The 16500-nt window shown below is 41.5% G+C and overlaps 5 pseudogenes; all 5 read left to right on the top strand.

Annotated features, from left to right (window-relative positions):
• The first annotated feature begins 11460 nt into the window (after positions 1–11460).
• Positions 11461–11579, top strand: LOC142707242 (5S ribosomal RNA; annotated as a pseudogene).
• A 2337-nt stretch (positions 11580–13916) lies between these two features.
• On the top strand, positions 13917–14035 carry LOC142677580 (5S ribosomal RNA; annotated as a pseudogene).
• An 810-nt stretch (positions 14036–14845) lies between these two features.
• On the top strand, positions 14846–14964 carry LOC142699244 (5S ribosomal RNA; annotated as a pseudogene).
• A 439-nt stretch (positions 14965–15403) lies between these two features.
• LOC142705311 (5S ribosomal RNA) lies at positions 15404–15522 on the top strand (annotated as a pseudogene).
• Positions 15523–15961: 439 nt separating this feature from the next.
• On the top strand, positions 15962–16080 carry LOC142702425 (5S ribosomal RNA; annotated as a pseudogene).
• The last annotated feature ends 420 nt before the right edge of the window (positions 16081–16500 follow it).

The raw sequence follows: 16500 nt of genomic DNA, 5'->3' as shown, positions 1-16500 counted from the left end.
TTTGCGGGAGCTACAGATTGCCCAACAGGACGCCAGACGTCTGTTGGACTCGGCCCACAAGTGTGCCCTTCAAGTCTGTCGTAGTAAGTTCTATGAGTTTGGCAACAAACGGACGCATGTTGGCCAGAACTTTAAAGGCTAGGATAGCCCAGTCACATATACCAAACACTAAATCTCCCTCTGGCCAGGTTGTTCACATGACCCCAGAGATAGCGGATTGCTTTCATAGATTTTACTCTGATCTCTACAACCTTGGTCTTCCCACCCACTCCGCTCCGCCGGGTCGGGACTCTTTCTCCTCTCCCTTCACACCTTTGTCCAGGGAGATAGCTGAGGAACTTGATATGGACTTCACCTCTCCGGAGCTCCTTGCGGTTATAACCGACCTTCCTGGGGGGAAGAGTCCTGGTCCGGATGGCTATACTGCCAAGTTTTACAAAACATTAGCTGACCGTTTGCTGCCGCTTCTGCTACAAGCTTTTAATTCTATTTCCCCGGAAGTCCTGTTTCCTCCTAGCTCCACTTTGGCCCATGTCGCTGTCATTCCTAAGCCGGGTACGGATCCTCAACTCTGTTCCAGTTATCGTCCCATCTTATTACTCATTTTTGACCTAAAAATTTACGCCAAATTGCTTGCCAATAGACTGAATAAATACCTGCCTAATCTAGTTCACCCGGACCAAGTGGGGTTTGTACCCGGTCGGGAGGCCCGTGACAACACCCTTAAAACTTTAGATATTATTCACCATGCCCAGACTCACCACATCCCACTCATGATCCTATCCCTAGATGTCGAAATGGCGTTTGTAGAATATCATGGCCCGCCCTTTGCCAAACCCTTCAACATGTAGGAATAGGACCTTCCCTCCTTGCTAAAATGATGGCACTGTATCGCTCTCCTTCCGCCCAAATAAAAATAAATGGCTCCCTCGCTGCACCTTTCACTATTCATAATGGCACAAGGCCGGGCTGCCCCCTATCCCCACTGTTGTATGTCCTGGTCATGGAGCATCTCATGGCCTCCATTCGGAACAACACATATATTAAAGGTATTACCATAGGAGGGACGGAATACAAGTGCTCTACATTTGCTGATGACTTATTGGTTTATCTCACAGACCCTCATGTATCTCTCCCCTCATTGATGTCCGAGCTGTCCCATTTTGGAACATTATCTAACTTTAAGATCAACTTCTCAAAGTCTGAAGCGTTGAATGTTTCTCTCCCGATGCCGTTAGTGTCATACTTGGGTGCCTATATAAGTTGTGACCTCACACAACTGTTTACAAATAATTTCATTCCCCTACTGGCCAAGTTTCGCACAGATCTCAATTCCTGGCTTAAGACTGAATTCTCCTGCTTTGGCCGTATTAATATTATCAAAATGTCTCTCCTTCCCAGATTACTTTTTCTCCTGCAGACGATCCCCATCTCCATCCCATCTTCTTACTGGTTACGACTCCAGCAGTGCTTTGGATCCTACCGTCCATGTTTGAGTCAAACTCTTCTTACTCGAGCCAGAGGTGCGGGTGGGGTTGGTCTGCCGGACTGTCGGCTCTATTACTTGGCGTCGACTCATGCGCGTGCTTTGGATTTTTTTCATAATCGCAAATCAAAACTGTGGGTTAGTTTATCCCAACAACCCTATCTACCCTGCCATGGACCCTGTCTGGGAACAGACCGACTCAAGCCTCATTTGTTGTTTACCATACCCCCTTGGCGTTGCGGTCTTTAGGGCCGGGAGGTTCGCTCATAGACCCATTGGGTCCTTTAACACCTATTACTGACAATCCAGCCTTTCCTGCTGGTAGGGCTGGTCGCTCCTTCCTAGGCAGGTCATCCACCAATCCCATGTATTTTGCTCAGGTCCTCTCTGATTCCTCTCTACTCCCTTTAGCCTCCATCTGCCCCGCTGATATGCCCTCTACTCGCCATATGTTTGAATACTACCAGTTAAAGCATTTTTACGGTGCTTTTCATCGCCGCGCCCATCTTCACCGGTTGCTGACTGATTTTGAACGCTTATGTGTTTCCACCCTGCCCCCTACCCATGCCATCTCCACATTATATAAACTACTCCTTTCCCAGCGATCCCACCAACTCGCTTCCTTCTGCAGGGCTTGGGAGAGAGAATTACATACTAATTTCACTGACGCACAATGGAAGCGGTGTTTCTCCCTTTCTTAAAAAGCCTCTATAGCCATCAGGGCCCAGGAAACTAGTTACAAAATTGTCTCTAAATGGTTCCGAGTCCCGGCTGCTCTTCATAAATGGTATCCGTCCGTGCCTGACAATTGTTGGCGTTGTGGTGCTATGGGAGGTTCCATGTCTCATGTTTGGTGGAGTTGCCCCTCGTTGAGGAGTTTTTGGGATGTGGTACTGGTGTCTCTGTTCCCAAGTCTACTGAAGCGGCTCTTTTATTTATGTTCCCGATGCCATTACACATTTATAAAAGTTCCCTAACTAGACATCTCCTTCAGGCGGCAAAGTCAGTGATCCCGCGTATGTGGAAAAAGGCGATACCCCCAACGTTAGATGAGTGGTTTCAAGAGGTTGCCTTGATACAGAGAATGGAACACCTGGTGGCCCATTCCCCGGCTGCTTCTGTAAAATACACGTCTACGTGGTCTCCATGGATTGCGTTCCTTTCTTCCTCCTCCTATCTTCCTGCTGTAACTTGAGTCGGACTATGCCCCTGTTAAGTGTATTGCGGTTCTTGCTCTTTTCTGTTTTCACTCATGATACTCCGGAACTGGAGTCCAGGCTCCCCATGTTTTCCTCCCTCCCTTCCCTTCTATTCCCCCTTCTTGGTGACTTCTTCTATTCTTTCGCTTCCCCTGTCTAGGGTAATGTGCCTCTCCTTCTCTGATTGAATTCAATGGCCTCATTGTACCTTCTGATGTTTAGGAGTCTGACTTGTTATTATTATGTTTCATCCTTTGTAGTGCTCCTCTTATTTGATTTTAGGCTCATTCATGCTGCTGCTGTACAATGAATAATGTCCTTTGTATTGGGATGTGATGCACACTTTTTTGCTTTTAGCTTTGGTCTTGTTTGTTGTTTTCCTTTAATGTATGGAGGCCTTCCCTCCACTGTGTTCTGTATCTGGGTGTATTGAAACACAATAAAAAATTTTGAATAGAAAAAAAAATGTCAAAGGCCATTCTAAGCTGAATGTGCCTGCTCTCATCAGATCGCAGTAGTTACATGGCTTAAGGCCTCGCTAGCACCAGTCTGGGAATCCTTGGTGCTGTAGACCTATTTTTTGCCGTTTAGATTTTGTTTCACAATCGATTAAAGAAGGGCTATGGATTAAAGCTTTTTAAATGTCAATGGCCATTCTAAGCTGAATTTTCCTGCTCTCGACAAATCATAGAAGTTACACAGTTTAAGGTCTCGCTAGTACCAGTGTGGGAGTCTGTCTGGGAATCCGTGGTGCGGTTGACTTATTATTATGTTCTTTAGATTATGTTTTACAATCGATTAAAAAAGCACTATGGACTAATATTTTTAAAGTCAATGGCCATTCTAAGCTGCAAGTGCCTGCTCTTGTCAGATCGCATTTGTTACGTGGCCTAAGCTCTTGCTGGTTCCAGTGTGGGAGACTGTCTGGGAATCTGTGGTGCTGTTGACTTATTATTATGCCGTTTAGATTTTGTTTCACAATCGATTAAAAAGGACTATAGACTAAAGTCTTAACTGTCAATGGCCATTCTAAGCTAAATGTGCCTGCTTTCATCAGATTGCAGAAGTTACACAGCTTAAGGCCTTGCTAGTACCAGTGTTGGAGACTGTCTGGGAATCCGTGGTGCGGTTGATTCATTATTATGTTGTTTAGATTTCGTTTCACAATTGATTAAAAAAGGACTATGGACTAAAGCTATAAATGTCAATGGCCGTTCTAAGCTGAATGTCACTGCTCTTGTCAGATCCTAGTAGTTACACAGCTTAAGGCCTCGCAAGTTCTAGTGTGGGAGACTGTCTGGGAATCTGTCATGCTCTTGACCTATTTTTTTGCTGTTTAGATTTTGTTTCACAATCGATTAAAAAGGACAATAGACTAATGCTTTAAAAGTTAATGGCCATTCTTAGCTGAAACGTGCCTTTTCTTGTCAAATTGCAGAAGAATAAAACCTTAAGACCTCGCTAGTACCAGTGTGGGAGACAGTCTGGGTATCTGTGGTGCTGTAGACCTATTGTTTTGCCATTTAGATTTTTGTTTCACAAGCTATTAAAAAAGCACCTTGGACTAAAACATTAAATGTCGATGGCCATTCAATGCTGAATGTGCCTGCTCTCGAAAGATCGCAAAAGTAACATGGCTTAAGGCCTTGCTAGTACCAGTCTGGGAATCCGTGGTGCGGTTGACTTATTATTATGTCGTTTAGATTTTGTTTCACAATCGATTAAAAAAGGACTATGGATTAAAGTTTTAAATGTCAATGGCCATTCTAAGCTGAATGTGCCTGCTCTCATCAGCTTGCAAAACTTACACAGCTTGAGGCCTTACTAGTACCAGTGTGGGAGACTGACTGGGAATCCGTAGTGCTGTTGACCTATTGTTAAACCGTTTAGATTTTGTTTTACAATTGATTAAAAAAGACTACAGACTAAAGCTTTAATTGTCAAAGGCCATTCTAAGCTGAATGTGCCTGCTCTTGTCAGATTGCAGAAGTTACACAGCTTAAAGAGGCTCTGTCACCAGATTCTCAAATCCCTATCTCCTATTGCATGGGATCGGTGCTGCAATGTAGATAACAGTAACGTTTTTTTTTTTTTTTTAAAACGTTAATTTTTGGCCAAGTTATGAGCTATTTTATATATATGGAAATAAGGTTAGAAATGGACAACTGGGCGTTTTTTTTTCGTTATGTCCAACTGGGCATGTATTGTGTTTTTAATTGGGCATGTTTACGTGTATGAAGCTGACCAATCAGTGACCAGTCAGCATCATACACTCATCTCCATTGATTTACACAGCAGCGATGTGCAGCCACATAAACAGAGATTAACGTTAATCAAGTGTCCTGATAATGAATACACATGATCATCCTGCCTGGACGTCATGTGTATTCACAATCCTGACACTTCTGAATCTTTTCTGACAGAGCCTCTTTAAAGAGGCTCTGTCACCAGATTTTGCAACCCCTATCTGCTATTGCAGCAGATAGGCGCTGCAATGTAGATTACAGTAACGTTTTTATTTTTAAAAAACGAGCATTTTTGGCCAAGTTATGACCATTTTTGTAATTATGCTTGCAAAAGTCCAAGTGGGTGTGTTTAAAAGTAAAAGTCCAAGTGGGCGTGTATTAGGTGCGTACATCGGGGCGTTTTTAATACTTTTACTAGCTGGGCGCTGTGAAGAGAAGTAACATCCTCTTCTCTTCAGAACGCCCAGCTTGTGACAGTGCAGATCTGTGACGTCACTCACAGGTCCTGCATCGTGACGGCCACATCGGCACCAGAGGCTACAGTTGATTCTGCAGCAGCATCAGCGTTTGCAGGTAAGTCGATCTTACCTGCAAACGCTGATGCTGCTGCAGAATCAACTGTAGCCTCTGCTGCCGATGTGGCCGTCACGATGCAGGACCTGTGAGTGACGTCACAGATCTGCACTGTCACAAGCTGGGCGTTCTGAAGAGAAGAGGATGTTACTTCTCTTCACAGCGCCCAGCTAGTAAAAGTATTAAAAACGCCCCGATGTACGCACCTAATACACGCCCACTTGGACTTTTACTTTTAAACACACCCACTTGGACTTTTGCAAGCATAATTACAAAAATGGTCATAACTTGGCCAAAAATGCTCGTTTTTTAAAAATAAAAACGTTACTGTAATCTACATTGCAGCGCCTATCTGCTGCAATAGCAGATAGGGGTTGCAAAATCTGGTGACAGAGCCTCTTTAAGGCCTTGCTAGTACCAGTGTTGCAGACTGTCTGGGAATCCGTGGTGCGGTTGATTTATTATTATGTCGTTTAGATTTTGTTTCACAATCGATTAAAAAGGAGAATAGACTAAAGCTTTAAAAGTTAATGGCCATTCTAAGCTGAAATGCGCCTTTTCTCGTCAAATCGCAGAAGAATAACACCTTAAGACCTCGCAAGTACCAGTGTAGGAGACTGTGTGGGAATCTGTGGTGCTCTAGACCTATTGCTTTGCCATTGAGATTTTGTTTCACAAGCGATTAAAAAAGGACTTTGGATTAAAACATTAAATGTTGATGGCCATTCAATGCTGAATGTGCCTGCTCTCGTCAGATCGCAGTAGTTACACGGCTTAAGGCCTTGCTACTGCAAGTGCGGGAGGCTGTCTGGGAATCCGTGGTGCTGTTGACCTATTGTTAAACCGTTTAGATTTTGTTTCATAATCGATTAAAAAGGACTATAGACTAAAGCTTTAATTGTCAATGGCCGTTCAAAGCTGAATGTGCCTGCTCTCGTCAGAATGCAGTAGTTACGCGGCTTAAGGCCTTGCTAGTACCAGTCTGGGAATCCGTGGTGTGGTTTACTTATTATTATGTCGTTTAGATTTTGTTTCACAATCGATAAAAAAAGGACTATGGATTAAAGCTTTAAATGTTAATGGCCTTTCTAAGCTGAGTGTGCCTGCACTCATCAGATTGCAGAAATTACACAGTTTAAGGCCTTGCTACTACCAGTGTGGGAGATTGTCTGAGAAGCCGTGGTGCTGCTGACCTATTGCTATGCTGTTTAGATTTTGTTTCACAATCTATTAAAAAGGACAATAGACTAAAGCTTTAACCCCTTCCCTCTTTGGCCACTTTTGACCTTCCTGACAGAGCCTCATTTTTCAAATCTGACATGTTTCACTTTATGTGGTAATAACTCCGGAATGCTTGTACCTATCCAAGCAATTCTGAGATTATTTTCTCGTGACACATTGGACTTTATGTTACTGGCAAAATTTGCCCGATACATTCAGTATTTAATTGTGAAAAACATCAAAATTTAGCGAAAAATTGCAAAAATTAGCATTTTTCTCAATTTTAATGTATCTGCTTGTAAGGCAGGCAGTTATACCTCACAAAAATGTTGCTAATTAACATCCCCCATATGTCTACTTTGGTTTGGCATCGTTTTTTGAACATCCTTTTATTTTTCTAGGACGTTACAAGGCTTAGAACTTTAGCAGCAATTTCTCACATTTTCAAGAAAATTTCAAAAGGCTATTTTTACAGGGGCCAGTTCAGTTCCGAAGTGGCTTTCTGGTCCTTAGATATTAGAAACCCCCAATAAGTCACCCCATTTAAAAAAACTGCACCCCTCAAAGTATTCAAAACAGCATTTAGAAAGTTTCTTAACCCTTTAGACATTTCGCAGGAATTAAGGCAAAGTAGAGGTGAAATGCATTATTTTTTTCCAGTTATTCATTGAATAATATGACTCCATTTTTTTTGTACCACAGAAGGTTTTACCAGAGAAATGCAACTCAATATTTATTGCCCAGGTTCTGCATTTTTAGGAAATATCCCACATGTGGCTCTAGTGTGCTACTTGACTGAAGCACCGGCCTCCGAAGCAAAGTAGCACCTAGTGGATTTTGGGCCTCCTCTTTATTAGAATATATTTTAGGCACCATGTCAGCTTTGAAGAGGTCTTGTGGAACTAAAACAGTGGAAACCCCGCAAAAGTGACCCCATTTGGGAAACTACACCCCTCGATGAATTTATTTAGGGGTGTAGCAAGCATTTTAACCTGCCAGTTTTTTTGCAAAAATGTTTGGAACTAGGCCATGAAAATGGAAATTTACATTTTTTCAAATAAAATGTAGGTTTAGCTAATTTTTTTTCATTTCCAAAAGAACTAAAGTAGAAAAAGCACCACAACATTTTTAGAGCAATTTCTCCTGAGTAAAACAATACCACACATGTGGTCATGAACGGCTCTTTGGACACACGGCGAGGCTGAGAAGTGAAAGAGGGCCATTTGGCTCTTGGTACTCAAATTTAGCAGGAATGGTTTGCGGTGGCCATGTCACATTTGCAAAGCCCCTGAGGGTTACAAAACAGTGAAAACCCCCAATAAGTGACCCCATTTTGTAAACTACACCCCTTGAGGAAATTATCTAGGGGTACAGTGAGCAGTTTGACCCCACAGGTGTTTTTACAGAACTTATTGGAAGTAGGCCGTAAAAATGAAAATCTACATTTTTTTCAAAGAAAATGTAGGTTTAGCTATTTTTTTTTCATTTCCACAAGGACTGAAGAAGAAAAAGCACTGCAACATTTGTAAAGCAATTTCTCCCGAGTAAAACAATACCCCATATGTGGTCATAAACGTCTGTTTTGACACACGGTAGGGCTCAGAATGGAAGGAGCACCATTTGGATTTTGGAATGGTTTCTGGGTGCCATGTCACATTTGCTGAGCCCCTGTAGTACTAGTACAGTGGAAACACCCCAAAAGTGACTCCATTTGGGAAACTGCACCCCCTGAGGAATCATCTAAGGGTATAGTGAAAATTTTGATCCCAAAGGTTTTTTGCTGAATTAATTAGAATTAAGCCATGAAAATTAAAAATACATTTTTTTTCCCAATAAGATGTAGATTTAGATCAACATTTTTAATTTTTACCAGGAATAGAGAATAAAAAGCACCCCAACATTTGTAAAGCAATTTCTCCCGAATACGGTAGCACCCCATATGTGGTTATAATCGGCTGTTTACATATATGGAACATTCAGAAGAAAAGGAGCGGTATTTATCTTTTGGAGCGTAGATTTTGCTGGAATGGTTTGCGGACAGCATGTTGTATTTGCAAAACCGCTGATGTACCAAACAAAAGTGTCCCCGTTTTAGAAACTTCACCCCTAAAGGCATTTATCATGGGGTGTAGTGAGAATTTTGACTCCACAGGTGTTTTTCAGAAATGAAAACTTTGCACTGCGCAAAGTGAAAATTGCTATTTTTCCAATGATCTGCCTATTCACCGCACAATATGTTGTACTCCTAGAGAATCTTACCCCATAAATTGTTAAGTGGGTTCTCCCGGGTATGGTAATGCCTTAGTTGTGGACATAAATTGCTGTTTGGGCACACTGTAGGGCTAAGAAGGGAAAGACTGCCATTTTGAGCATGGATTTTGCTTGGTAGTTTTGTTTGAGTTTTGCTGGTATTTCAGTTTATAATGTGGGGGTATATGTAATCTGTGCGGAGTACATCAGGGTATAATAAGAGGGTATAATAATGGGGTAAATAATACAATTATCCATAGATGTGAAGCGATGCGTTATGCGCAGGCCAGTGTCGCACTGATAAACGATTTTCTTTCTTATCCCCCTTTTGTAACACTCTGCACCTTTTGGGGACTTTTTCTCCTTTGTAGTTTGGGAAATTTTGCTGGGAAAGTTTTACGCTGGTATAATACTGGCACCCTCGCTTCCAGCGGATATGCTATGTCCCTTCCCTTTCCTAGTTCCTAAATACTAGGGCCCTGAAACTGAAGGAATATTCCCTCCGGCCTGCGCATTGAGATGTTTTTTCATCACCGCATTACTAGTGCCATAACTTTTTTATTTTTCGGTTGATTGAGCTGTGTGCGGGTTGTTTTTTGCGAGACGGGCTGTAGATTTAATTGGTACCATTTTGGAACACATACGACTTTTTGATCACTTTTTATTTCATTTTTTGGTAAAGGAAATTACCAAAAACAAGCAATTCTGGAATAGTTTTTTATTGGTTTTTTTTTTTGGCATCCACAGTGCGCCCTAAATTACATGTTAACTTTATTCGATACGATTACGTCGATACCAAATTTATATAGTTTTTTTAAATTTATTGCAGCTTTTGCACAATAAAATCACGTTTATTTAATAAAATAATTTGTTTTCTGTGTCGCCATAACTTTTTTATTTTTGCGTGGACAAAGCTGTGTCAGGGATTATTTTTTGCGGAACGGGTTGTCATTTTTATTGGTACTATTTTGGAGTAAATGTGACTTTTTGATCACTTTTTATAGCATTTTTTGGAAGGAGATGTGACCTACAAACAAAGATTCTGGCGTTGTTTTTTTTTTTACGGCGTTCACCGTGCGGGATAAATTACATAATAGTTTTGTAGTTTGGGTCGTTATGGACGCGGCGATACCAATTATGTATAGTTTTTTTTAATTTTTACGGTTTTTCCCATAATAAAAAACTTACTATGGGAAAAAAAGGCAGTTTAGCTATTTATTTTTTTACTTGAAACGTGTGTCTTTATTGTTTTTTGACATTTTTATTAACTTGTTTTTACTATTTTGACTAGTCCCACTAGGGCACTTGAGGGCCTGATGCCCCGATCGCTACTCTAATACACTGCACTACATACGTAGTGCAGTGTATTAGCGCTGTCAGATATTCACTGACAGCAAGCCTATGAGGACATGCCACAGGCGGGTCCTCATCGGCTCCCGTACAAGGCAGACTTGGACGCCATTATTTGGCCTCCGATTGCCACAGCAACCCAGCGATTGCGTTGCTGGGTTGCCGATCGGTAATCCTGGGAATCTATTGAGCGCAGCATCTGAGTGGTTAATCAGCCGGATCGGAGAATAGCTCCGGTCCTGGCAGTTACAGGAGGGTGCCAGCTGTATAATACAGCTGTCACCCTGCGGTGATGGTGCCAGCTCTGCTTCTGAGCCAGCACCATCACTGCAACGTAACTGTACTGCGGTTTGCGGGAATACCTTCCCGGTAGCGCCGTATATATACGGCGGATGTCGAGAAGGGGTTAAAAGTTAATGGCTATTCTAAGCTGAAATGTGCCTTCTCTCATCAAATCGCAGAAAAAAAACACCTTAAGACCTCGCTAGTACCAGTGTGGAAGTCTGTCTGGGAATCTGTGGTGCTGTTGACTTATTATTGTTGTTTAACTTTTGTTTCACAATCGATTACAAAAGGACTATGGACTAAAGCTTAAGATGTGAATAGACATACTAAGCTGAATGTGCCTGCTCTCATCAGATCGCAGTAGTCACACGGCTTAAGGCCTTGCTAGTACCAGAGTGGGAGACTGTCTGGGAATCCGTGGTGCGGTTTGATTTTTATTAGATTTTGTTTCACAATAGATTAAAAAGGACTATGGATTAAAGCATTTAATGTCAACGGCCATTCTAAGCTTAATGTGCCTGCTCTCGTCAGATTGTAGTAGTTATACTGCTTAAGGCATCTCTAGTACCAGTGTGGGAATCTGTGGTGCTGTTGAGCAAACGCTTTGTTGTTTAGATTTTGTTTCACAATCGATTAAAAAGAAAAATAAACTAAAGCTTAAAACGGTAACGGCCATTCTAAGCTGAAACGTGCCTTTTTTTGTCAAATCACAGAACAATAACACTTTAAGACCTCGCTAGTACCAGTTTTGGAGACTGTCTGGGAATGCGTGGTGCTGTTGACCTGAAGCTTTGTTGTTTAGATTTTTTTCACAATCGATTAAAAAGGACTATGGAGGAAAGCATTTCATGTCAATGGCCATTCTAAGCTGAATGTGCCTGCTCTTGTCAGATGGCAGAAGTTAAACAGCTTAAGGCCTCGCTAGTACCAGTGTGGGAGACTGTCTGGGAATTGTTGGTGCGGTTGACTTTTTATTATGCCGTTTAGATTTTGTTTCAAAATCGATTAAAAAGGACTATGGATTAAAGCATTTAATGTGAATGGCCATTCTTAGCTGAATGTGCCTGCTCTCGTCAGATCGCAGAAGTTACACAGCTTAAGTCCTTGCTAGTACCGGTGTGGGAGTCTATCTGGGAATACGTGGTGCAGTTGACTTTTTATTATGTCGTTTAGATTTTGTTTCACAATCGATTAAAAAGGACTATGGATTAAAGCGTTAAATGTTAATGGCCATTCTACGCTGAATATGCCTGCTCTCGTCAGATCGCAGAAGTTACACAGCTTAAGTCCTTGCTAGTACCAGTGTGGGAGACAGTCTGGGAATCCATGGTGCGGTTGAGTTTTTATTATGTCGTTTAGATTTTGTTTCAAAATCGATTAAAAAGGACTATGGATTAAAGCATTTAATGTCAATGGCCATTCTTAGCTGAATGTGCCTGCTCTTGTCAGATCGCAGAAGTTACTCAGCTTAAGTCCTTGCTTGTACCAGTGTGGGAGACTATCTGGGAATACGTGGTGCAGTTGACCTTTTATTATGTCGTTTAGATTTTGTTTCACAATCGATTAAAAAGGACTATGGATTAAAGCGTTAAATGTTAACCCCTTAGTGACCACTAATACGCCTTTTTACGTCGGTCACTAATGGGCTTTAGGCTAGGCTGACGCCTTTTCACGTCAGCCTAGTCTAAGTCCTGCACGGGTCTCCCGTGCAGGCAGGAGCCGGGGCTCTGCTGTCTGATGACAGCTGAGCTCCTGCTCCAACGCCCGCGATCGAAGTTTACTCCTATCGCGGCCGTTTAACCCGTTAAATGCCGCCGTCAATAGCGGCCGCGGCATTTAACTTTGTTTACAGAGGGAGTGCGCTCCCTCTGTCACCCATCGGCGGCCCGCAAATGAAATCGCGGGTCTCCGATGGGGTGTCATGGCAGCCGGGGGCTTGATAAAAGCCCCCAGGTCTGCCCTGGACATATTCCTGTTAGGACGCACCGGAGGCACGTCCTAACAGATTGCCTGTCAGATTTACACTGACAGGCAATAATGCTCTGGTATACGAAGTACACCAAAGCATTATAGCAGCGATCGGAAGATCGCACAGTAAAGTCCCCTAGTGGGACTAATAAAATAAGTCATCAAAGTGAAATAAATATTATTAATAAAAAGTACAGTAAAAAAATAAATCCATTTTTTTCCATAAAAAGTGGTTTTATTTAGTAAAAGTGTAAAAAATAAAAAAAGTACACATATGTGGTATCACCGCGACCGTAATGACTCCATTAATAAAGTTAATATGTAATTTAAACCGCAAAGTGAACACCGTAAAAAAAAAACGCAAAAAACCATGGCGAAATTGCAATTTTTTTCCATTGCCCCCCAAAAAAGTCATAATAAAAATGAATCAATAAGTCCCATGCACCCCAAAACAGTACCATTTAAAACTACGTCTTGTCCCGCAGAAAACAAGCCCAAAAAATCACTACATTGATGGAAAAATAAAAAAATTACGGCTCTTGGAAAGCGACGATGCAAAAACAAATAATTTTAGTTCAAAAGTGTTTTTATTGTGCAAAAGTCGTAAAACTTAAAAAAACCTATACATATGTGGTATAACCCTAATCGTACCGACCCATAGAATAAAGGTAACATGTTATTTAGGTCGCATAGTGAACGGCGTCAATTTAAAAACGCATAGAACAATGGCGGAATTTCAGTTTTTTTTTATAATCCCCCCCAAAAGGGTTAATAAAAGTTAATATAAAAATTATATGTACCCAAAAATGGTGCTATTAAAAAGCACAACTAATCCCGCAAAAAACAAGTCCTCATACAGCTATGTAGACGAAAAAATAAAAACGTTATAGCTCTTTGAATGCGACTATAGAAAAACGAATAAAATAGCTTGGTCATTAGGGCCTAAAATGGGCTGGTCACTAAGGGATTAATGGCCATTCTAAGCTGAATGTGCCTGCTTTCGTCAGATCGCAGAAGTTACACAGTTTAAGTCCTTGCTAGTACCAGTGTGGGAGACAGTCTGGGAATTCATGGTGCGGTTGCCTTTTTATTATGTCGTTTAGATTTTGTTTCAAAATCGATTAAAAAGGACTATGGATTAAAGCATTTAATGTCAACGGCCATTCTTAGCTGAATGTGCCTGCTCTCGTCAGATTTCAGAAGTTACACAGCTTAAGTCCTTGCTAGTACCAGTGTGGGAGACTATCTGGGAATCCGTGATGCGGTTGACTTTTTATTATGTCGTTTAGATTTTGTTTCACAATCGATTAAAAAGGACTATGGATTAAAGCATTTAATGTCAATGGCCATTCTAAGCTGAATGTCCCTGCTCTCGTCAGATCGCAGAAGTTACACAGCTTAAGGCCTCGCTAGTACCAGTGTGGGAGACTGTCTGGGAATCGTTGGTGCAGTTGACTTTTTATTATGTCGTTTAGATTTTGTTTCACAATCGATTAAAAAGGACTATGGATTAAAGCATTTAATGTCAATGGCCGTTCTACGCTGAATGTGCCTGCTCTCGTCTGATCGTAGAAGTTAAACAGCTTTAGGCCTCGCTGGTACCAGTGTGGGAGACTGTCTGGGAATCCGTGGTGTGGTTGACATTTTATTATGTCGTTTAGATTTTGTTTCACAATCGATTAAAAAGGACGATGGATTAAATCATTTTATGGCATTGGCCGTTCTAAGCTGAATGTGCCTTGTCTCGACAGATCGCAGAAGTTACACAGCTTAAGGCCTCGCTAGTACCAGTGTGGGAGACTGTCTGGGAATCCGTGGTGCGTTTGCCTTTTTATTATGTTGTTTAGATTTTTTTCAATATCGATTAAAAAGGACTATGGATTAAAGCATTTAATGTCAAAGGCCATTCTAAGCTGAATGTGCTTGCTCTCGTCAGCTCGCAGAAGTTACACAGCTTTAGGCCTCGCTAGTAGCAGTGTGGGAGACTGTCTGGGAATCCGTGGTGTGGTTGACTTTTTATTATGTCGTTTAGATTTTGTTTCACAATCGATTAAAAAGGACTATGGATTAAAGAATTTAATGTCAATGGCCATTCTAAGCTGAATGTGCCTACTCTCGTCAGATCGCAGAAGTTACACAGCTTAATGTCTCGCTAGTAGCGGTGTGGGAGACTATCTGGGAATCCGTGAAGCGGTTGACTTTTTATTATGTCGTTTAGATTTTGTTTCACAATCGATTAAAAAGGACTATGGATTAAAGCATTTAATGTCAATGGCCATTCTAAGCTGAATGTGCCTGCTCTCGTCAGATCGCAGAAGTTACACAGCTTTAGGCCTCGCTAGTACCAGTGTGGGAGACAGTCTGGGAATTCATGGTGCGGTTGCCTTTTTATTATGTCGTTTAGATTTTGTTTCAAAATCGATTAAAAAGGACTATGGATTAAAGCATTTAATGTCAACGGCCATTCTTAGCTGAATGTGCCTGCTCTCGTCAGATTTCAGAAGTTACACAGCTTAAGTTCTTGCTAGTACCAGTGTGGGAGACTATCTGGGAATCCGTGATGCGGTTGACTTTTTATTATGTCGTTTAGATTTTGTTTCACAATCGATTAAAAAGGACTATGGATTAAAGCATTTAATGTCAATGGCCGTTCTGCGCTGAATGTGCCTGCTCTCGTAAGATTGCAGAAGTTACACAGCTTAAGGTGTCGCTAGTACCAGTGTGGGAGACTGTCTAGGAATCCGTGGTGCGGTTGCATTTTTATTATGTCGTTTGGATTTTGTTTCACAATCGATTAAAAAGGACTATGGACTAACACATTTAATGTCAACGGCCATTCGAAGCTGAATGTGCCTGCTCTCGTCAGATCGCAGAAGTTACACAGCTTAAGTCCTTGTAAGTACCAGTGTGGGAAACTGTCTGGGAATTCGTGGTGCGGTTGACTTTTTATTATGTCGTTTAGATTTTGTTTCACAATCGAATAAAAAGGACTATGGATTAAAGCATTTAGTGTCAATGGCCATTCTAAGATGGATGTTCCTGCTGTGGTCAGGTCGCAGAAGTTACGCAGATTAAGGCCCCACTAGTACCAGTGTGGGAGACTGTCTGGGAAACCGTGGTGTGGTTTACTTTTTATTATGTAGTTTAGATTTTGTTTCACAATCGATTAAAAAGGACTATGGATTAAAGGGTTAAATGGTAATGGCCATTCTACGCTGAATGTGCCTGCTCTCGTCAGATCGCAGAAGTTACACAGCTTAAGTCCTTGCTAGTACCAGTGTGGGAGACAGTCTGGGAATCCATGGTGCGGTTGAGTTTTTATTATGTCGTTTAGATTTTGTTTCAAAATCGATTAAAAAGGACTATGGATTAAAGCATTTAATGTCAATGGCCATTCTTAGCTGAATGTGCCTGCTCTCATCAGATCGCAGAAGTTACTCAGCTTAAGTCCTTGCTTGTACCAGTGTGGGAGACTATCTGGGAATACGTGGTGCAGTTGACGTTTTATTATGTCGTTTAGATTTTGTTTCACAATCGATTAAAAAGGACTATGGATTAAAGCGTTAAATGTTAATGGCCATTCTAAGCTGAATGTGCCTGCTTTCGTCAGATCGCAGAAGTTACACAGTTTAAGTCCTTGCTAGTACCAGTGTGGGAGACAGTCTGGGAATTCATGGTGCGGTTGCCTTTTTATTATGATCTTTTAGATTTTGTTTCAAAATCGATTAAAAAGGACTATGGATTAAAGCATTTAATGTCAACGGCCATTCTTAGCTGAATGTGCCTGCTCTTGTCAGATTTCAGAAGTTACACAGCTTAAGTCCTTGCTAGTACCAGTGTGGGAGACTATCTGGGAATCCGTGATGCGGTTGACTTTTTATTATGTCGTTTAGATTTTGTTTCACAATCGATTAAAAAGGAC

The sequence above is a fragment of the Rhinoderma darwinii genome, chromosome 1 (assembly GCF_050947455.1).
Source record: "Rhinoderma darwinii isolate aRhiDar2 chromosome 1, aRhiDar2.hap1, whole genome shotgun sequence".
NCBI classification, from domain to species: Eukaryota; Metazoa; Chordata; class Amphibia; order Anura; family Rhinodermatidae; genus Rhinoderma; species Rhinoderma darwinii.
The sequence above is the reverse complement of the archived record's forward strand: the minus strand, read 5'-3'. Positions and strand labels throughout refer to the sequence as shown.